This window comes from Octopus bimaculoides, chromosome 8, assembly GCF_046866305.1.
Source record: "Octopus bimaculoides isolate indiv1 chromosome 8, ASM4686630v1, whole genome shotgun sequence".
Lineage (NCBI taxonomy): Eukaryota > Metazoa > Mollusca > Cephalopoda > Octopoda > Octopodidae > Octopus > Octopus bimaculoides.
Genome location: NC_142935.1, coordinates 84,138,610 through 84,157,663, shown reverse-complemented (window position 1 = coordinate 84,157,663; position 19,054 = coordinate 84,138,610). Strand labels below are relative to the sequence as shown.

Genomic DNA, 19,054 nt, shown 5'->3' with positions numbered 1-19,054 from the left:
TGTCTTTATGTTTCCATAACTTAGCTGTTCAGCAAAAGAAACCGATAGAATAAATATCAGACTTAAAAGAAATAAGCACTGGAGGTCAATACATTTAACCTAAATTCTTCAAGATTGTGCCATATCATGGCTGCAGTCTAATGACTGAAACAAGCAAAAGATAAAACACACACACACACACACACACACACACACACACACACACACACACACACACTCACGCATGCACACGCACATATATAAAGTCAGGAGATATGATAGATGAATATATATTTATTTAACCACTTAACATAGGATTACAGCCATTTTACAACTTCTTTCATGCCGTATGCAAGAAATTGTGTACATGTTTGCTCAGCATTATACAATACCATTGTATATTCACAAATTAATGCAAATAAAGAAACTTAGTTTATCAGATCACCAGAACATTATAGTTACATCAACAGTTCAATGCCAAATATAAAACAAAATTTATTCTTTGTATATGCAGTGCATGGAAGGCCACAACTGGACAAAATTTCATTGATTTGGTCAGTAAAAGGTAAGCATCACAGTAAAGATATATTGTGTTACTATTATTAGGGAAGAAATTTTCTTTACACATGAACCCCCTCGTATCAATTAATTTAAAGTGTTAGGTAGAAATTAAGAAATTCATATCCTTAATTTAAGCAATATAACAAGAAGAAACAATAAGAGACAAAATAAGAATAAAATAATGTAGAAATATATAAAAATATAAGAGAATAGTATAAAAGAATTTTTTACCAAAGTAATTATACAGATGGGTAAGAGGGGAACAAAATAGCTGGTGATTTGAAGGTTCTACAAAGAATTTGGGTTCTGCAACAATAAACTGCTATAAAAAGTCAACAACGTCACAAAAGCATCACAGAAAGTTTTTGAGTTTTCAAGAATTTTACTCACACAGCAACTACACCTCAATATACTTTTCAGCATATTAATATCTGGAATAAAAATATTTGTTAATGAAGACTGACAGAAATATAGTGTCATCAAAGAGTAACAACTTAAGTAATACTTAAATAGAATAGTTTAGGGTATAAAATGTAAGGTTGTGGAGGACGTTGAATGCTAAATATCTATAAGCCATTAAGTAGTTTTACATAATAGTAGTATGACAATATGATCATATATAATATATATTACCAAGAGTAAGTGAGTTATGATCCTCGTTGGATAGAAAAACTGTCATTCACATTCATCAAAGTCATACGGTATGCTTGTGTTGGTCTGATAAGTTAATTTAAAGTTAGGTTTACATAACATATAGGAATGATTTATTTCTAAGATGCTGGCATATCATTATAGCAAATATTCTGCTCAGTAGCACAGATTTGCTGGTCACTTGCTTGACCATAATCACTTGAGCTTGTTCCTTAGTGACTGACAATATGTGCATCTCTGATCATGAGCAGGTGCAATGTGGGGAGCATCATAGCCATGTGTTCAGAGGGATTCTTTGGGGTTTGAGTAAATGGAACAAAAGCAAAGTTTGAAGGAAATATTAGCTATTTTTCATACTTTCTTAAAGTAAGCAAATAGGAAATATCAGTTGCTACCCAAGGATAAAAGTCGTGTTACACAGTGTAATATTTAATTCTATTGATATGGAATGCCTCAGATACATAGAGCTCACATCAACCAGCACCACCTTTATATAGCTGTGCATTACATACAATGCATTTTATATTCAATGTTATTATCAGTGAAAGATTGTTAAAATTTAGCTAAAGAAGTACTACAACCCTTATTTTTATGTCTAAAAGTAGATTTGTGACTATTCCAGTGAAGTTTGAATGAAGAAGAGGACATACCAATATAAACAGGTTCTTCACAAAATATAGTAATAGAGCACTTAAACACTATATTTTTCTTGAGGCATTGATTATTAACTGAATATGGTGATTTATCATGACAGTTACATAAAGTAAGGTTAGTTTGGTTATTGTAGATATACTGAATCCAGCTTGCTATCCTTAGTAGACCTATTATTAGAATTAAATGCATTAGTAATTGTGATGTTGTGGTTATTTGGATGGCTAAGAGGTGCTATTACATAGATGTGGTCAGTAATTATAGAATTATTTGTTTTACAGTTTAATTTACCACAGTTAAATCTTGCTAATATATTCCGCAATATTTGGCATGGTAGAGTAAGCTAGTTTAACTATGTCTATTAAATTTTATAATATGGACTGGATGAAAGTGTGGTGGAGTGAACCACAAAATATGCTTATATAATTTATTTTTGCTTTGAAACTTATTTTAATTAAATGTAGTAGGATCTAAAGCAATTTGGTTATTATTTATACTCTCTGCTTTACTATAGTAATGGCTATTGACCCAATGACCCACAGACACACTTACCTGTCAGTGTAATTACTCTGATAAAAATTCTTTTATATTATTTTCTTGTATTTTTCTATAGTTTTACCTTATTTTATTTTTACTTTATCCCTTGTTATTTTGCTTAAATTAATATGAATGAATTCCTTAATTTCTATCTAACACTTTAAATTAATTGATACGAGGGGGTTCATATGTAAAGAAAATTTCTTCCCTAATGATAGTAACACAATATATCTTTACTGTGATGCTTACCTTTTACTGACCAAATCAATGTAATTTTGTCCAGTTGTGGCCTTCCATGCACTGCATATATAAAGAATAAATTTTGTTTTATATTTGGCATTGAACTGTTGATGTAACTATAATGTTCTGGTGATCTGATAAACTAAGTTTCTTTATTTGCATTAATTTGTGAATATACAATGGTATTGTATAACACTGAGCAAACATATTAATGCAGATGTGCATGCATAATTTCTTGCATTACAAAATTAATACTGCATGAAGAAGGTTGTAAAATGGCTGTAACTCTGCAAAAGTCACATTGCTAAATATACTCACCTCTCATATCGCTTGAATTTATGTTTTTATATATTTATCACAGAATAATTTTTATTGATCAGATTTTCTAGGTTTTCAGTTACATGGCCACATTACATTTCACTACTTAGAAATTGATTACAATGTGAAGTGATAGCCGAATCCATATAAGATGCTGTCTGTCATAGCCACACGTTTCTCTGAATCCATAAATTATACTACTCATTTATATATAAGATTAGACTAGTGCTTCATCATAGATTAGCTACTGTCATCTCAGCCTATGCCCCTCAACCGGGGCTCCCGGATGGGCTGAAAGACCAATTCTATGACACCCTCTTGCAAACTACCTCGTCGACAAGAGACAGAGACCTTCTCTTTGTGGCTGGTGACTTCAATGGTCATGTCGGACGTCGTGCTGGAGGCTTCCATGGCATACATGGAGGCTATGGCTTCGGTTCCCGCAACGAGGAGGGAACCAGACTGCTGGAGTTCTGTGATGTAACCGATCTTATGGTTTGCAATACCAACTTCAGGAAACCTGCCTGTCACCTAGTCACCTACCAATCCGGCAGACACTCTAGCCAAATCGACTACATCCTCACCAGAAATAGAGAAAGAGGGAGGCTTATAAATGCCAAAACCCTCCCTGGCGAAGAATGTACACCCCAATACAGATTAGTAGTTAGCGACTTCGAGATCAAGGCAATATGGGTGCCCAGAAGTAGACCGGCTTGGAGGAGAAGGGTATGGAAACTTAAAGACCCTGCAAATGGACAGAGACTTAGAGACAAGTTACTTGAAGCATTTGATGAAATAGAAGGGGATATAGCATCATACAACGTGGAAGACAATTGGAGATTTCTGCGGGACAACCTGTTGAGAGCCACAGACCAGATCTGTGGCTGGTGTAAAGTCCCCTCTCGACCCAGAGTAACGTGGTGGTGGAACAAGGAGGTAGACGGGGCTATTAGACAAAAGAAACAGGCTTGGAAGGACTGGAAGAACGGTGGTAGCAGGGAATTGTACCAATCTGCCAGAAGGGAAGCTAGGTGACAGGTTTATTTAGCCAGAGGGGAAGCAGATAAGAAAAGATTTGCCAATGTTCTGCGCCGTGAGGACCAAAGACTCGAGGTATTTCGTGTTGCAAGACAGTGTAGGAGAGAGAATAGTGATGTTGTAGGAGAGAAATGTGTTCGCATGGATGATGGTACGCTTGCACTAAATGAGGCTGCAAAGAAAGAGGTCTGGAGATGCCACTACGATAGATTGCTTAATAAAGAGAATAAATGGGAGAAAGAGAGCCTGCTGTATGTCGACCCAACAGAGGGACCAGCTATCCGAGTTGACAGTACCAGGGTAGATAAAGCAATTAAGAGTATGAAGACAGGGAAAGCCCCCGGCCCATCAGGAATCACTGCAGAGATGCTCAAAATATCTGGCAATGTTGGCTACAGCCTAGTCACCCGTATTACGAACCAGGTGATACACGAAGGAGTCATACCCAATGACTGGTGTAGCAACACCATAGTAAACTGCTACAAAGGTAAAGGTCACGCTTTAGATACAAATAATTACAGAGGCATCAAGCTGTTAGATCAGGTTATGAAAGTTACGGAGAGGGTCATAGCCCAACTAATTAGGGAGCGAATCAATTTAGATGAGATGCAGTTTGGGTTCGTGCCAGGTAAAAGCACCACTGATGCCATATTTCTAGTGAGACAGCTGCAGGAGAAATATCTAGCCAAGGATAAACCTCTGTACCTGGCCTTTGTTGACATGGAGAAAGCCTTTGACAGGGTCCCCCGATCCCTTATCTGGTGGTCAATGAGGAAACTTGGGATAGAAGAATGGTTAGTGAGAGCTGTGCGAGCCATGTACAGAGATGCTGTCAGTAAGGTGAGGGTTGGAAATGAGTACAGTAATGAATTCTGGGTAGAGGTAGGGGTCCACTAAGGTTCCGTCCTCAACCCCCTCCTATTTATCATAGTCCTCCAGGCGATCACAGAGGAATTCAAGACAGGTTGCCCCTGGGAGCTCCTCTATGCTGATGACCTTGCACTAATTGCGGAGTCACTATCAGAACTAGAGGAGAAGTTTCAGGTGTGGAAGCAAGGACTAGAATCGAAGGGCCTTAGAGTCAACCTAGCAAAAACCAAAATCCTAATAAGTAGGAAGGTAGATAAAACACAAACCCCTTCAGGTAGATGGCCCTGCTCAGTACGCAGAAAAGGAGTAGGTAGTAACTCTATAAGATGTACCCGGTGCAAGCTATGGACACATAAGAGGTGCAGCAATATCAAAGGCAGATTAACTAAGAAAGTTAGTTTTTGTATGTGGCAGATGTTCAGGTGCAATAAACACTGTAAACAAACAGGAAACAACTTCTATCTCATTTCAGGAAGAAAAACTAGAGGTAATCGATAGCTTCTGCTATCTGGGTGACCAAGTTAGTAGTGGGGGTGGGTGCGCTGAAAGTGTAGCTGCTAGAATAAGAATAGCCTGGGCCAAGTTTAGAGAGCTCTTACCTCTGCTGGCGACAAAGGGACTCTCACTCAGAGTAAAAGGTAGACTGTATGACGCATGTGTACGAACAGCCATGCTACACGTAAAAGCACCCACTACACTCTCTGAGTGGTTGGCATTAGGAAGGGCATCCAGCTGTAGAAACTCTGCCAAATTAGATTGGAGCCTGGTGTTGCCATCCGGTTTCACCAGTCCTCAGTCAAATCGTCCAACCCATGCTAGCATGGAAAGCGGACGTTAAACGATGATGATGATGATGATGATATATATATACACACACACACACACACATAAACACATACGCACACATTATCTATGTATATATTTATATATTTCTTCTATTTCAAAATTTTATGTATATATATGTGTGTGTGGTGTGTGCATGTGTGCATATCCTTTATTCTTGTATTCTTTTATTTGTTTCAGTCAGTTGACTGCAGCCATGCTGGAGCACCGCCTTTAATCAAACAAATCGACTCCAGGACTTATTCGTTGTAAGCTATAAATATATAAGTGCATTTATACATTCTATCAGTCTCTTTTACCGAACCACTAAGTTACAGGGATGTAAACACACTAGTATCAGTTGTCAAGCGATGGTGAGCAGACAAACACAGACACATAACCATACACACACACACACACATATATATATATATATATACAACGGGCTTCTTTCAGTTTCTGTCTACCAAATTCACTCACAAGGCTTTGGTCAGCCTGAGGCTATAGTAAAAGACACTTGCCCAAGATGCCATGCAATAGGACTGAACCTGGAACTGTGTGGTTGATAAACAAACTACTTACCATGCAGCCACTCCTGCACCTATGTACATATCTCTAATTTTTTTAATCAATTGCCGTGTTATCGTTAACCTGCTATTGCTATTAAAATTAGTGGAAGTCAAATTGTAAATTTATTACATGTTATCAGCCAGTAACTGTTATTGAAAAAGGTTTGTTCCAAAGGGATGACAATAAGGAATCTTCACGAGATATGAATGCTATAAACATATAAGTGCATTTATAAATTGTGTGAGCGTGCGTGCGTGCACGCACACTTTGTTACTGCTTAGTAAGTGTTTGTTTTTAGCTGATAATTTAACTGATTGCGTGGAAAACTTACACAAGCACTGAGTTTTGCAATATCGTTTATGGGAGAGTAAGAGTGAAGTGGAGTAGAAAGCATAACCGGAGGAAAAGAGAAGGGTTACTGTTTGGATGAGTTTCATTAGGGCTAAAGTATTCAGAGGTCTTATTATTGTGTGGCTCTAGGTCATTCCTGATCCACCAATCCAATGGTGCACAGGTAGTTGTTGTTATGTAGTTCCAGGTCCTGATCCAGCAATATCTTGAAGGATGATTGCTGCACAGTGAAGTGTCAGGTTAGTGGAATCTGTAGAAGAGGAAAGTCTTGGGATAATGTGATGAAAGCTGACCTAAAGATGTTTCTTCTCAAGAAAGAGATGATAAGGGATCCTATGAATTATGGAATTATGAAATATGGATTAATGATATCACATGATCATGCGGTTGGCCAAACTATTGGATTTTGTTATACATCACTGGTCATAATGTGCTTTGTATCATTTTAGATTTCACCTCACTAGCTAGGTGAACAGGCCACGAATTAACAATATACAGTATTGCAAAAGACCCAACTACTCATAGTAAAACATGCATAAAAAGTATGGTAGTGATAAAGCCAGTTACAGCAAGGCAAGCAACCAAATGGTGTCAAGTCCATGGTATTGAGGGTGGTTAAGTAAAAAGAATTATATTTTTGAATATGAGTGGCACTTAACTTGAGCTGTAACACTCCCTTTTGAATATGAGTGGCACTTAACATGAGCTGTAACACTCATGTTGTAGTGAGCTTACAGGGAGGTGGAAAATGTCAATGAGGTACTATAAGGAGCACTGGGTATTTAGAGGAGTTATGGTTTATTTTACAAATAAAATATTATTTTAAAAAATGCCTTTGTTGGAATTCATATATAAGAAGGCCATTGTGCATAGAAAACATAACTGATGTGCCAAGGTACAATGTAATTTCATGATATAAGTTCTTATCTTCTTTAGTAACTTCCATGAAAGATTTAAGATGGGAGACCCTAATCCATGCAAATATCTAATATCTAAACAGGGGTACATAATAAATGAGATGATAGAAGAAAATAGGGTCAATAAACCAGTGCACAAAATTAACTTTGTTTGATTCTGAAATTCTTTTTTTTTTTTTTGTGGAGGGGGGGTTATTGTTTTTTAAGCAAGATAATACTTGGTGAAAGGAAGCACTTAGCTACAACTTGCTGAGACCCACTGGTGTAAAGAAACATTTTTACTCCAAATGAAGGGATCTTCTACCTATATTTCTGTTGGATGTGCATTTCTCTGTCTGCCAAAATGTTGATTGAAAGGCAAGACTCATATAACTACTTGGTTTACTTATATTTGTGCTCACAATATATATTACATAGCAATATAATATTCTAGTCCAAGGCAGCAAGCTAACAGAACAGTTAGCATGTCAGGCAAAATGCTTAGCACCTTTTCATCTGCTTTTATGTTCTGAGTTCAAATTCTGCTGAGGTTAACTTTGCCTTTCATCCTTTAGGGGGGTCAATAAAATAAGTACCAGTTGAACACTGAGGTTGATGTAATTGTCTTACTCCTCCTCTGAAATTGCTGGCCTTGTGCCAAAGTTTGAAACCAATATGATATTTTTAGCCCAAAGCAGCAAGTTGGCAGAATTGTTAGTGCACTGGGGAAAATGCTTAGCAGCAGTTTGCCTTGTCTTTACGTTCTGAGTTCAAATGCTGCTGAGGCCAACTTTGCCTTTCAACCCTTTGGGCTCAGTGAAATATGTACCAGTTGATCACTGAGGTTGATATTATCAACTTAGCCCCTCCCTAGTACTTGCTGGTCTTGTGCCAAAATCTGAAACCAACATAATATTCTAGCCTCAGGTGACAAAAGTGATAATATATGATTATTACAATAACAAGATGATTTGGGAACGCCTTCATCTGTGGGTACATGATTACAGCAATAAGTGAAACTACTCAAGACACAAATGCTCCTTCAACTAGGTTTGAAAATTATATTTAAGACAGAGCTAATCATGACTGAATATTTTTATGGCACTTGTAGCAACAATCTAAATTTAGTAAATTTATCTCTTTGAAGACAATGAATGAATTTAGCATTAGTGCCAAAGTTTTCATAGTAACTCTGCAAGCATCAACATGATTATTTCTGTTTTTAATAAAGTAAACAGAACTTTTCTTTGAATAGAATATTACTAAAAAATAATATCTCAGGTTAAATTACTTACCAATACACAATACCAGTGATAAGATTCCCCTACATATGTATGCACATATACTTAATCAAATGTGATAAAAACAAGAAAAACCTTACTCATAAATATTGTTCCTTTCTGAGATATATATCCTCTATTTCTTATCGTGCTATATTTAAAGTTCTGTTCTAAAAGCTGAAGCCTGCATTTATGCACACATTCTGCCCTCATTGCTGTCATCTAAGTATCAGCAACAAATACTTTCAATTACCATAGTTCCATTCTCCATTCTCTAAGTCATTTGCTGTCCCAAGTGCCTTCAAATACCAACAGTTATCTTACATCAAATACGTTTACCTTTTCTCACCTCTGTCAACACATTCTCTTCAATGACTTCAATGTACACAATATCTCCATCTCATACTCCACTTATTCCAACATTGCTGATACAGAGGTGATATCTGAATTGTCTGCATTTGTTGGTACCATCACCTGGCTAACTCATTAACTCTCAAAATCTTTTTGACTTTTGTCACAACTAGACCCAGTTATTACCAAGCCCTCATGCTTTCTGCATACCTCACATTTTGTACACTACCCCTCAACTCTGACCAAGAGTGGTATTTTAAATCAGCTAGCTGGTTGGAACTCTGCCACTTGTATGTATTTTTTCTTTTATTCTAAGCCTTCCTGGACTATTTAGTGAGTCATCAAAACTATCCTCTAAGTTTTGACCCTTCGTATCCCTCACACAACCTCCAAACCTTCAAGTGCTTCATTTGCAGGTGTACTGGGAAAAAAAAACTGCCCCTGTGTCCTGGAGAAAATTACCCACCATCAACATCAAGAGGAAGTCACCTACCAATGCAGTAACTGAATGAAAACCATCAGGAAATCAGAAGACATTGTTATATGTATAACACTGCTTACAAATGCATTTGTGGCTCCAGGTTCAATCTCACAGCACAGCATGTTGGAATGTCTTCTATAAAAGCCTTGAGTTAACTAAAATCTTGTGAGTGAAATAGACAGGCAGGAAGTGAGTGGAAGCCTATTAGAAGTATTATTCTTGTTCTTGAGTAGTAGTCTTAATCAGTTGCTAGATTTAACCTAACCACTTGGTCCCTGCCTTGCTTTTAGTAGATTCCACTTTGTTGCAAACATTCAGATCAGACTTTGCACCTGAGGCCCCTTCTTCTCTGCATACAACATTGGAAATACAAAAAGTTAGAACTGAGAGGTTAATGATTGAACAATTAAATAGGTAATTTGAAATAAATATGCCATGAAGTTTAAAAATCATTTGTTAATTATTTAGTGCACGTAGCAAAATACTTGGCAACATTTTGTCCATCTTTATGTTCTGAGTTCAAATTCCGCTGAGGTCAACTTTGCTTTTCATCTTTTTGGAGTCGATAAAATAATACCAGTTGAACATTGGGGGTCGATGTAATTGACTTACCCATTCCCTTGAAATGGCTGGCCTTGTGCCAAAATTTGGAACCAATATTGTTTTTGCAAGTAAAGAAGACAACTGTAGATAGTTACAGTCTTATCACTTCAACCATGAACTATAGTCTTCACCATACAAAAGTGGTGATGGAGCATTCACTGAGATTAAGTATACAATGGTTAGCATCATGATCATCAGCTTCATTTACATTGTCGTCATCATGATATTTTAACATTCTTCTTCCATGATGGCATGAACTGGATTGTTTGACAGGATCTGATGGGTCCAAAGAAGCATCATACTCCAATAGTAATTTACTTACTGATTTTCATGCAAATAGTGTCTCTGAACAGTTTATTTATTGAACAATTCTACTTTCCCAGACCTACAAATCTTCATCATTGTATATTTGTTAGCAAAAAATATTATCAATATTTTTGGCATACACTAAGGCAGCAAAGTGGCAGAATCATTAGCACATTGGGCAAAATGCTTAGCAGCATTTCATCCATTTTTATGCTCTGCATTCAAATTCTGCCAAGGTTGACTTTGCCTTTCATTCTTTCAGGGTTGATAAAATAAGTACTAGTTGAGCACTGGTATTGATGTAATTAACTTACTCCCTCCCCTGAGATTGCTGGCCTTGTGCTAAAATTTGAAAATAATATTTTGGCATACATATAGGCAGATATCACTCATGAGTGAGTATGACTTATTACCATGCTTTCTCTAATTGCTTTAGGTTCTTATGTTGTCACAAACAAACATAGGCGCCATCTTGGCCCTCACACTCATGACTCAATACATCATCCAGGATGTAACAGTTGGCAGTAGAGAATACTGTCTCCAAAGATGAGCAGACTGGAGTAATGTGAACCGAAATGCATTGTTCAAGGACACAACACGCAACCCATACCAAAAACTGAATCCACAACCTTGTGATCATGAGCCAAACACCATAACCACTTAGTCACATACCTTTACTAGTACAGTGAAATCAATGCTTTGAAAATAAGGCTTGAATAAAACCAAAACATGTTTAGAATTCTCTTGCATATTTGTTGAAATATCTGAAGTAAAAGTAGCCAGTTCCTAATATTGTTTATTCACTAACCACATAATTACTTCTAGTTAACTTTTTAATTCAGTGTTGAGTATATTAATAGCAGATGTAAAAAGTTCAACAACTGTCTTATTCAGTGATACATTTACAAAAGACACCGTTTGCTTTTCTGTTACTGATATTTTCATGGAAATACTTTACACTGAAAAATAAAAAAAAAGTTTATATGAATACATTGAATTAATTTTATTTTACAACTTCTTTATAATACATCATTTTCTTTTTCTCTTGTTTACTTGTTTTACAAGTGCATAGTCAATACATGTCATTTTCATTATTTTAATTGACTTTCCATGTTGGGATGGGTTAGACAAATTATCATAATTTGAGTCCTTATTTAGAGTTACCAGTCTCCTAAATGGGTCAGAGAACTGTGACTCCCTTGTAGGATACATTTTTGGTATACTTGGCATACTTTCTACAGCTGGAGGATGCCCTTGCTGTTACCAACACTTTTATAGTGTACTGCATACATTTTATCATGGGCCAATAACACTAAAGAGATTATCACACCCCCAGAACACCAGAAGGGTCCTATCTTTCTCTCTATATTCATATCTATATCTATATACATACATACATATGTGTGTGTGTGTATATATATATATATATATATATATATATATATATTTATATATTCTTTTACTTGTTTCAGTCATTTGACTTCAGCCATGCTGGAGCACCATTTTGAAGGGGTTTTTTAGTTGAACAAATCGACCCCAGGACTTATTTTTTAAGCCTGATATTTATTCTATCGGTCTTTTTTGCCAAACCACTAAGTTATAGGGACATAAACACAGACACAAAGACACACACACACACATACACACACAAATACATATACATATATATTATATATATATATCTATCATCATCATCATCATCGTCGTCGTTTAACATCCGCTTTCCATGCTAGTGTGGGTTGGATGATTTGACTGAGGACTGGTGAAGCCAGATGGCTACACCAGGCACCAATCTGATTTGGCAGAGTTTGTAGGGCATCCAGCTGTAGAAACTCTGCCAAATCAGATTGGAGCCTGGTGTAGCCATCTGGTTCACCAGTCCTCAGTCAAATCGTCCAACCCATGCTAGCATGGAAAGCGGACGTTAAACGATGATGATATATATATATATATATAATATATATGTATGTGTATTTGTGTATATATATATATATATGACTTCTCTCTCTCTCTCTCTCACACATACACACACACACATGCACACATACATACAAAAATGATGTATGCATATTTATTTACGTACTAGCAGGCATACCCAGCATTGTTTGGGATTAAGTAACATATTTGGTGAGTCAGGAAATCCTCCAATCGCGATATTTCACCTTTCCTTGGTGGTAATTTCTCCCTTGCAAATATATGTGGTAGCCATCTGTTCCATATGGAAAAAACAATGGATACATCAAAGGATCAGAGGCTTGATGTAACTCTGAAATTCTCAATCCACCTTGTTTCAACTGAAGAACAATATCTCTATCATCTGTAGGCTCACTTGACATGAAAATTCCAACTTCAGCCCTTGTTGGTGCATTAAAACACTGGGCATATCTTCCCTTAGCATACTTATTTTCCCAAAGTTGATGGTAAATTTGACCTTGAATTCTTACAGATGGATTCCAATCTGGTACAGATGCATCTTTATGATCAAAGCTGGTCACTGCAAACAGAGAGTTGTACTCCTTGAGCCTTGACAAAAAGTGTTTGCTGAATTGACTTTCCCCAGCGAACAGTTCTTGAAATAACTAAGGCAGATCCAGTGTAACCTTTCCATTTCCACAGCACATTCCTGGTGGTTCTCCAGTAAATTTCTTTACACCACACTGACAAAGTTTGGTCATTTCTCCAACTGCAGCTTTGTTACATGGGTCATTTTTGTCATACAGTTATGCAGAACGTTTAGCATTTTGAATCTCACATTGTCTTAAATTTTGATACCTGTTTCTATTAGCCATCAAAGGCTGTTGTCTCTCTTCTTTAGACTCATTTCTTCTTGCAACTATATGGTGAAATATATCTTGCTCCTATCTTTCTTGATGCTCACCAAAGGTTTCATTTTGCTGAGACTCTGTTTGCCTCTGTCTTTGTCTAGAAATCATTTATATATATATATAAAAGACCTTCGTACATTGGGCCTCACTGAGGCGATGACTACTGACAGAGACCTTTGGAAGTGTGCTGTGCGTGAGAAGACCCGGCAAGCCAAGTAAGATCGTTGCCAGTGCCCCTGGACTGGCTCTTGTGCAGGTGGCACATAAGATGCACCATTTTGAGCGTGGCCGTTGCCAGTACCGCCTGACTGGCTCCCGTAGGATTTTCGAGCGAGATCGTTGCCAGTGCCCCTGGACTGGCTTGTGCGGGTGGCACATAAAAGACACCATTTTGAGCGTGGCCGTTGCCAGTATTGCCTGACTGGCCTTCGTGCAGGTGACGCGTAAAAGCACCTACTACACTCTCTGGGTGGTTGGCGTTAGGAAGGGCATCCAGCTGTAGAAACTCTGCCAAATTTAGATTGGAGCCTGGTGTTGCCATCCGGTTTCACCAGTCCTCAGTCAAATCGTCCAACCCATGCTAGCATGGAAAGCGGACGTTAAACGATGATGATGATGATGATGATATAAAATACAAAAATGGGACAAGAATGCAAAACACCCAGACAGTTAGGTGATACAAAAAAGGGGACAACAAAACATCCAGACAGACAATACAAAGAAAACAAGGACAGGTCATTCAGAGTTTTCTTTCCTCAGTTGAGTTCTAGATTATCTTTGCAATTTCGGCTGGTTATACTTGAGATTGCTCCAATCTGGCCAGCCCCAAGGAAAAACTAAGCTAAGAGCATTAGATTCCTTGGAAAAAAGCAGCAAATGTATATGAAAACAAGGATGGAAAAAAAAAAACCTCAGAGAAATGTTACACAAATACAAATGCAATTAACAGGACATAACAACAGGGGACACACACATAAGGATAAACATATTAAAAGGGGTCTGTGGGAAAACTCATTTCAATAAAAGGGTTGAGAACCACTATTTTAGAGTAATTAACCTTCTCTCAAGAGCTTGGTGTGAAGAGTCACCATAGACTTTTGTTAATTTATTCATAAGATGTAATTGACAATGTGTAAACTTATTATACCTCTTACATTTTATTATCATGGTTAACCATCTAATATGGTGGCACAGATTGTTGATGTTTTCTTCAGGTTTTGTTTTCCATCTAAGTTGCTTCTGTTTAGTAGTTTCTTTACCATGTATACTGTAGATTTCTCCTAGGTATTCTAGAAGAGTGATAGCAGCTGTATATGTGAGGGTATTAATATTCCAGTAATTAACATCAAATGATTCCATTTGCTCTCCAATGACATCACCAATAACTTTCAACCTTAGTGTTGTGAGAATTTTTCTTAATCTTAAGAATGGTTTGTCACTTCACAACAGTTTCAAAAAAGTAGAAAAGTTTTCTGCAAACTCTGGTTCCAGGATATTTCTAAGTTAAATATGTTCTACACTTGTCTCTGTTGACCCAGTTACATTTGGGGAGGCATGAGAATGTATGTGTGTATGCACGTATACATGTATATTATACTTCATTTTTGGATTTGGTTTACAAGATTCTTTATGTGAGTTTGTGTGTTGAAGCATATACTGTTGTGTCTGGGGAGAGTCATTCTCTTTTAGTGCCTTATAATTTAACACACTCACTGGTAAAATTTCCGTTTATTTCCTTCTTTATTTTTCTAAAATTTTCGTTGCATCTTGCAACCTTTTCACCGGTGAGTGTGTTAAATTATAAGGCACTAAAAGAGAATGACTCTCCCCCGACAAAACACTAAATGTATATATATATATATATATATATATATATATATATATATATATATATATATATATATATATATATATACATATGTATATACATACACATGTATGTATGTATGTATATGTGTGTGTGTGTGTGTGTGTGTATTTTCAAAATATGGAAAAGTGCTAAGGTAACTTACTTGGGGATAAGTTGTAAATGAATTTATGCCATTTCCATCAAGCTTCTGCAAATATGCCCGTATCAGTTGGAGCAATAGTCTTCATGTGGGAGATAAAATTGTTACTGGCTGTGCTATCTTCCTCTTCCCCCTCCACATCATCATCATTTTAATGTCCACCTTACCATGATTGCATGGAGTTCACTGAAGCAGTTTCTTCTCTATGCTCTTTCTGTCACCACCTCATCACTTTGTTTTTAAGTCCATCTTCAGGGCTGGACACATTTCATGGAAGATTGGGAATGACCGACCACTGCTTGTATGACAATGATACAACTATTGCACAGTGTTAAAACAAGGAGACACATCAGCATATGCATTCACATGCACACACACATATGCACACAAACCTACATACACACACACAAACACACACACACACACACACACACACACAAGCACACACACACACATACTAAGAAATTAAAATATAAATCTGCAGAGTATAAATGGAAAATACTAAATAGATTTTTTTTTTTATGTACTTATTTTGCAAAATTCTTTATGTGAAATCGTGTATTGAAACAAATATTGTTATATTTCAGGATGGTCATTTTTTTTTTCTTGTCAAATAAACACAGAAAGACAGAATGGACTAAACAGAACAGGAAGAGACACATAGGATGAAGAGTCATTGAAGAGATCACAGGATGTGTGACAAAAGGTTTCAGGACAAAGGGCTTAAAATAAGAACAATAATAAATTTGAAGTGAAGAACAAATATATAGTGTGTGTTTATTTGGCAAGAAAATTAAAAAAACTAAATGACCATCCTGAAATATAACTAAATAGATTGTTTGCTTGAGATCCCACACTAGGATGGTGGCTGTGGTCTCAAATCTGTATTGATTCCATATAGAATACATATTGTGTCACTGAAGTAATATCTGCAGCAGATGAAAGAGGCCAGTAACTATCTTGCTCAAACTTGCAACCATGAAAACAACATCATTAGGATAGCTAATGAACTTATGGAGAGGCATGAACTAAGAGCTGATGTATATCTCCTCCCAAAGAGCACTCTTAAGTTTTCTTTCATCAGAACAACAACAACAAAAATGGATCAATTCCTTAAGAAGAAAGTGCATGGGTATTAGGCACAAAACATGCAAGCCATAAAGAGAATAAATCATATCAAAAGCTTGACATGGAGTACTCTCAAGTTTATGATACCTTATGTTGAAAGCTACCTCCATGTAATTTAATAACAAGGGATCCCCACTAATTACTTGCAGCATAAAAGGTAGAAAATATTGACAGACAACAAGTGTAGGATGTGCAACTGAAGACAACAACTACATTATTGCCAACTGCAAAAGAATGTCTTCTAAATGCAGTAGCCAGAACAGTCTGGGACAGAACACAAAAAAAGAAGAAAACACCAACAATGTTGGATCAAAAGAATAGTGGTGGACCTTAAAAATTAAAACATTCACCATGATAGTGTTGTGAAAATCAGTTGCCATCTGAACACTACTGTGATCAGAAAATACAGAAGAGAGAAAGGATTATTGATAAGAAGTTTTCAAATCCAGTACCCAAGATACAACTTAAGTGTATTATAAGAGCAATAGGATACATATCAACCCAAGTATGGCTGAACTTGGGTTTTGGGGAGAGAATGCAATTCCTTAACTCATACACTATAAATGATCGCGTTATCTGGAACAATAAAAATCTACAAGACCTTTTAAAAGATGATCAATGAAACAAGATGCTTTCCTTTACAATCTTGCTAGCAAACAAGTGGTTGGTGAAAATTAATTCTAAATTAAGAAGAGAAAATGTAAACATGCATACGTAAGTGAAGATTCCTTCAATTTCTGTCTGCCAAATCTACTCACAAAGCTTTGATTGGCCCAAGGATATAGTAAAAGACACTCCCCAGGTGCCATGAAATGTGACTGAACTGAAAACTATATAACTACATTGCCTATATAATTTCATTTCCGTCAGCTAAGTGAGTGAAATTTGAATATAATTAGAGATCATGTGAAAACAAATGTAGATTCTCAGCTATGATAAAATCATATAAATATTCAGTTCTGTTTCTATGTTTGTGTGTACAACATAGAAAGTAGGAGTAAAATAATGTTGATGATATATATATATAAATATATATATATATTTGTTTTGCAAGATTTTTGATGTGAAATCGTGTGTTGAAACAGATGTTGTTGTACTTGGGGATGGTCATATTGCCAGTTTAATAAAAACACACGCACTGTATATTTGGTGTTAATTTGCTTCAGCTTTATATTACATTAATCTTAATCTTATTTCGGCTAGAGTTCTTTCGTCACACTTCTGTGACATCATCAGTGGTCCTTTGTTTCCTTCTTTCTTATGTGTGTCTCACCTTGCTAACTATCAGCCATTTTGTATTTTGTATTCCTATTGTTTGTGTCTACGCATGCGTGTCCTTCAATGTGTCTGTGTCTTTTGTAAGTGCATGTGTGTATGGGGAGTGTCTGTATCACCTATATTCTCTGTTAATACGTGTTCATTTGTATTTGTTCTTATTTATTTATTTGTTCATGTGTGTTTGTTTTTTTTGTTTTTTTATCTACTGTTTTTTTTTGTGGTTAATTAAATTTTGTTAACGTATGTAGTATTTAATTCTATTTGTTTATCTATGTATTGTATTATATTTTGTTCATATTATTATTGGTTTATGGGTAACATGTCACATGTGGTTTGTGGTTTGTTAGTGGTGTGTGTTAGTGTTCCATTCTAGTTTCCTATTCAGGCTAGGTTTCTCTTCTATTATGTGTGTAGCTTCAGTTAAGTGCTGCATCACTGCTATGTGTAGATAAGATTTTAATTTCTATGTTGTTGATTGAGCCTCTATGTTCTTGCTCAGCGTGCTGGTACAGAACTGATGAGTTCTTCCCTTCCTTAAGTTCCCTCCAATGTTCGTTTGCCCGCTCCCCTATACTCCTTGCTGTTTCGCCTACATATGTCATTGTCTTATTTCTGCATCGTCCCTCTGTACATCTTATACTATAGACCACATTTCTGGTTTTGCAGTTCGTTTGTGAGCTAAATCTACATACGATACAGTTCCTATCAGTGCAGGGGGTTCTACTGAAAGGGTATGTTCTACTGATAAGGGATTTAATAGGGTTGCCTGGCCTTTCAACAACCTTAATTCTTAGCTTAAGTTTGTCTAGGGCCCTTCTAAAGCGGTACGCCAGTTCGCCTCTAGGGGTGGTGTCGACGAACATGACGCTCTGGTACTTGTGGCTATCGTACCATGAGCTTGCCTTCCCTATTTTCTTCTTAGTCCTTTCTATGGTGTTCCATGATTTGCTCCTATAGAGTGGGCAAATCCCATTCCTATCGTTGCTTTTGATTGTTTCAAACTTCTTCATAGCTCCTTTGTATACCCTGATCCTTTCTTTATGGCTGTAACCTGAGAACTGCATGCGGTGGACGAAATGTTGTATATGTCTCTTTAATTCTGTAGGGTCGCACATGTAGGAGACATTTCGCATTACTCTGACGAGGTCTGCCATCAATATGTTGAATTTGGCATTGTCCGCAATAGCCGAGTTCCGGTGGATCAGGTATTTGGAGGCCATAGGTTTTGTATAGTGTGAATGGAGGATTCTGGTTTTATTGTTCTTAGTTTCTAGCCAGAGTTCAGTATCTAATACAGGTAATCTATGGT

General features: G+C 36.6%; 1 long non-coding RNA gene across 1 annotated transcript; it reads right to left on the bottom strand.

Annotated features, from left to right (window-relative positions):
* Positions 1–11,288: 11,288 nt before the first annotated feature.
* On the bottom strand, positions 11,289–16,128 carry LOC149134481 (uncharacterized). The gene is made up of 2 exons (XR_016242927.1): positions 15,343–16,128; positions 11,289–11,464 (listed from the first exon to the last, which is right to left on the bottom strand). It is a non-coding gene; the product is annotated as an uncharacterized LOC149134481 (long non-coding RNA).
* Between the last annotated feature and the right edge of the window lie 2,926 nt (positions 16,129–19,054).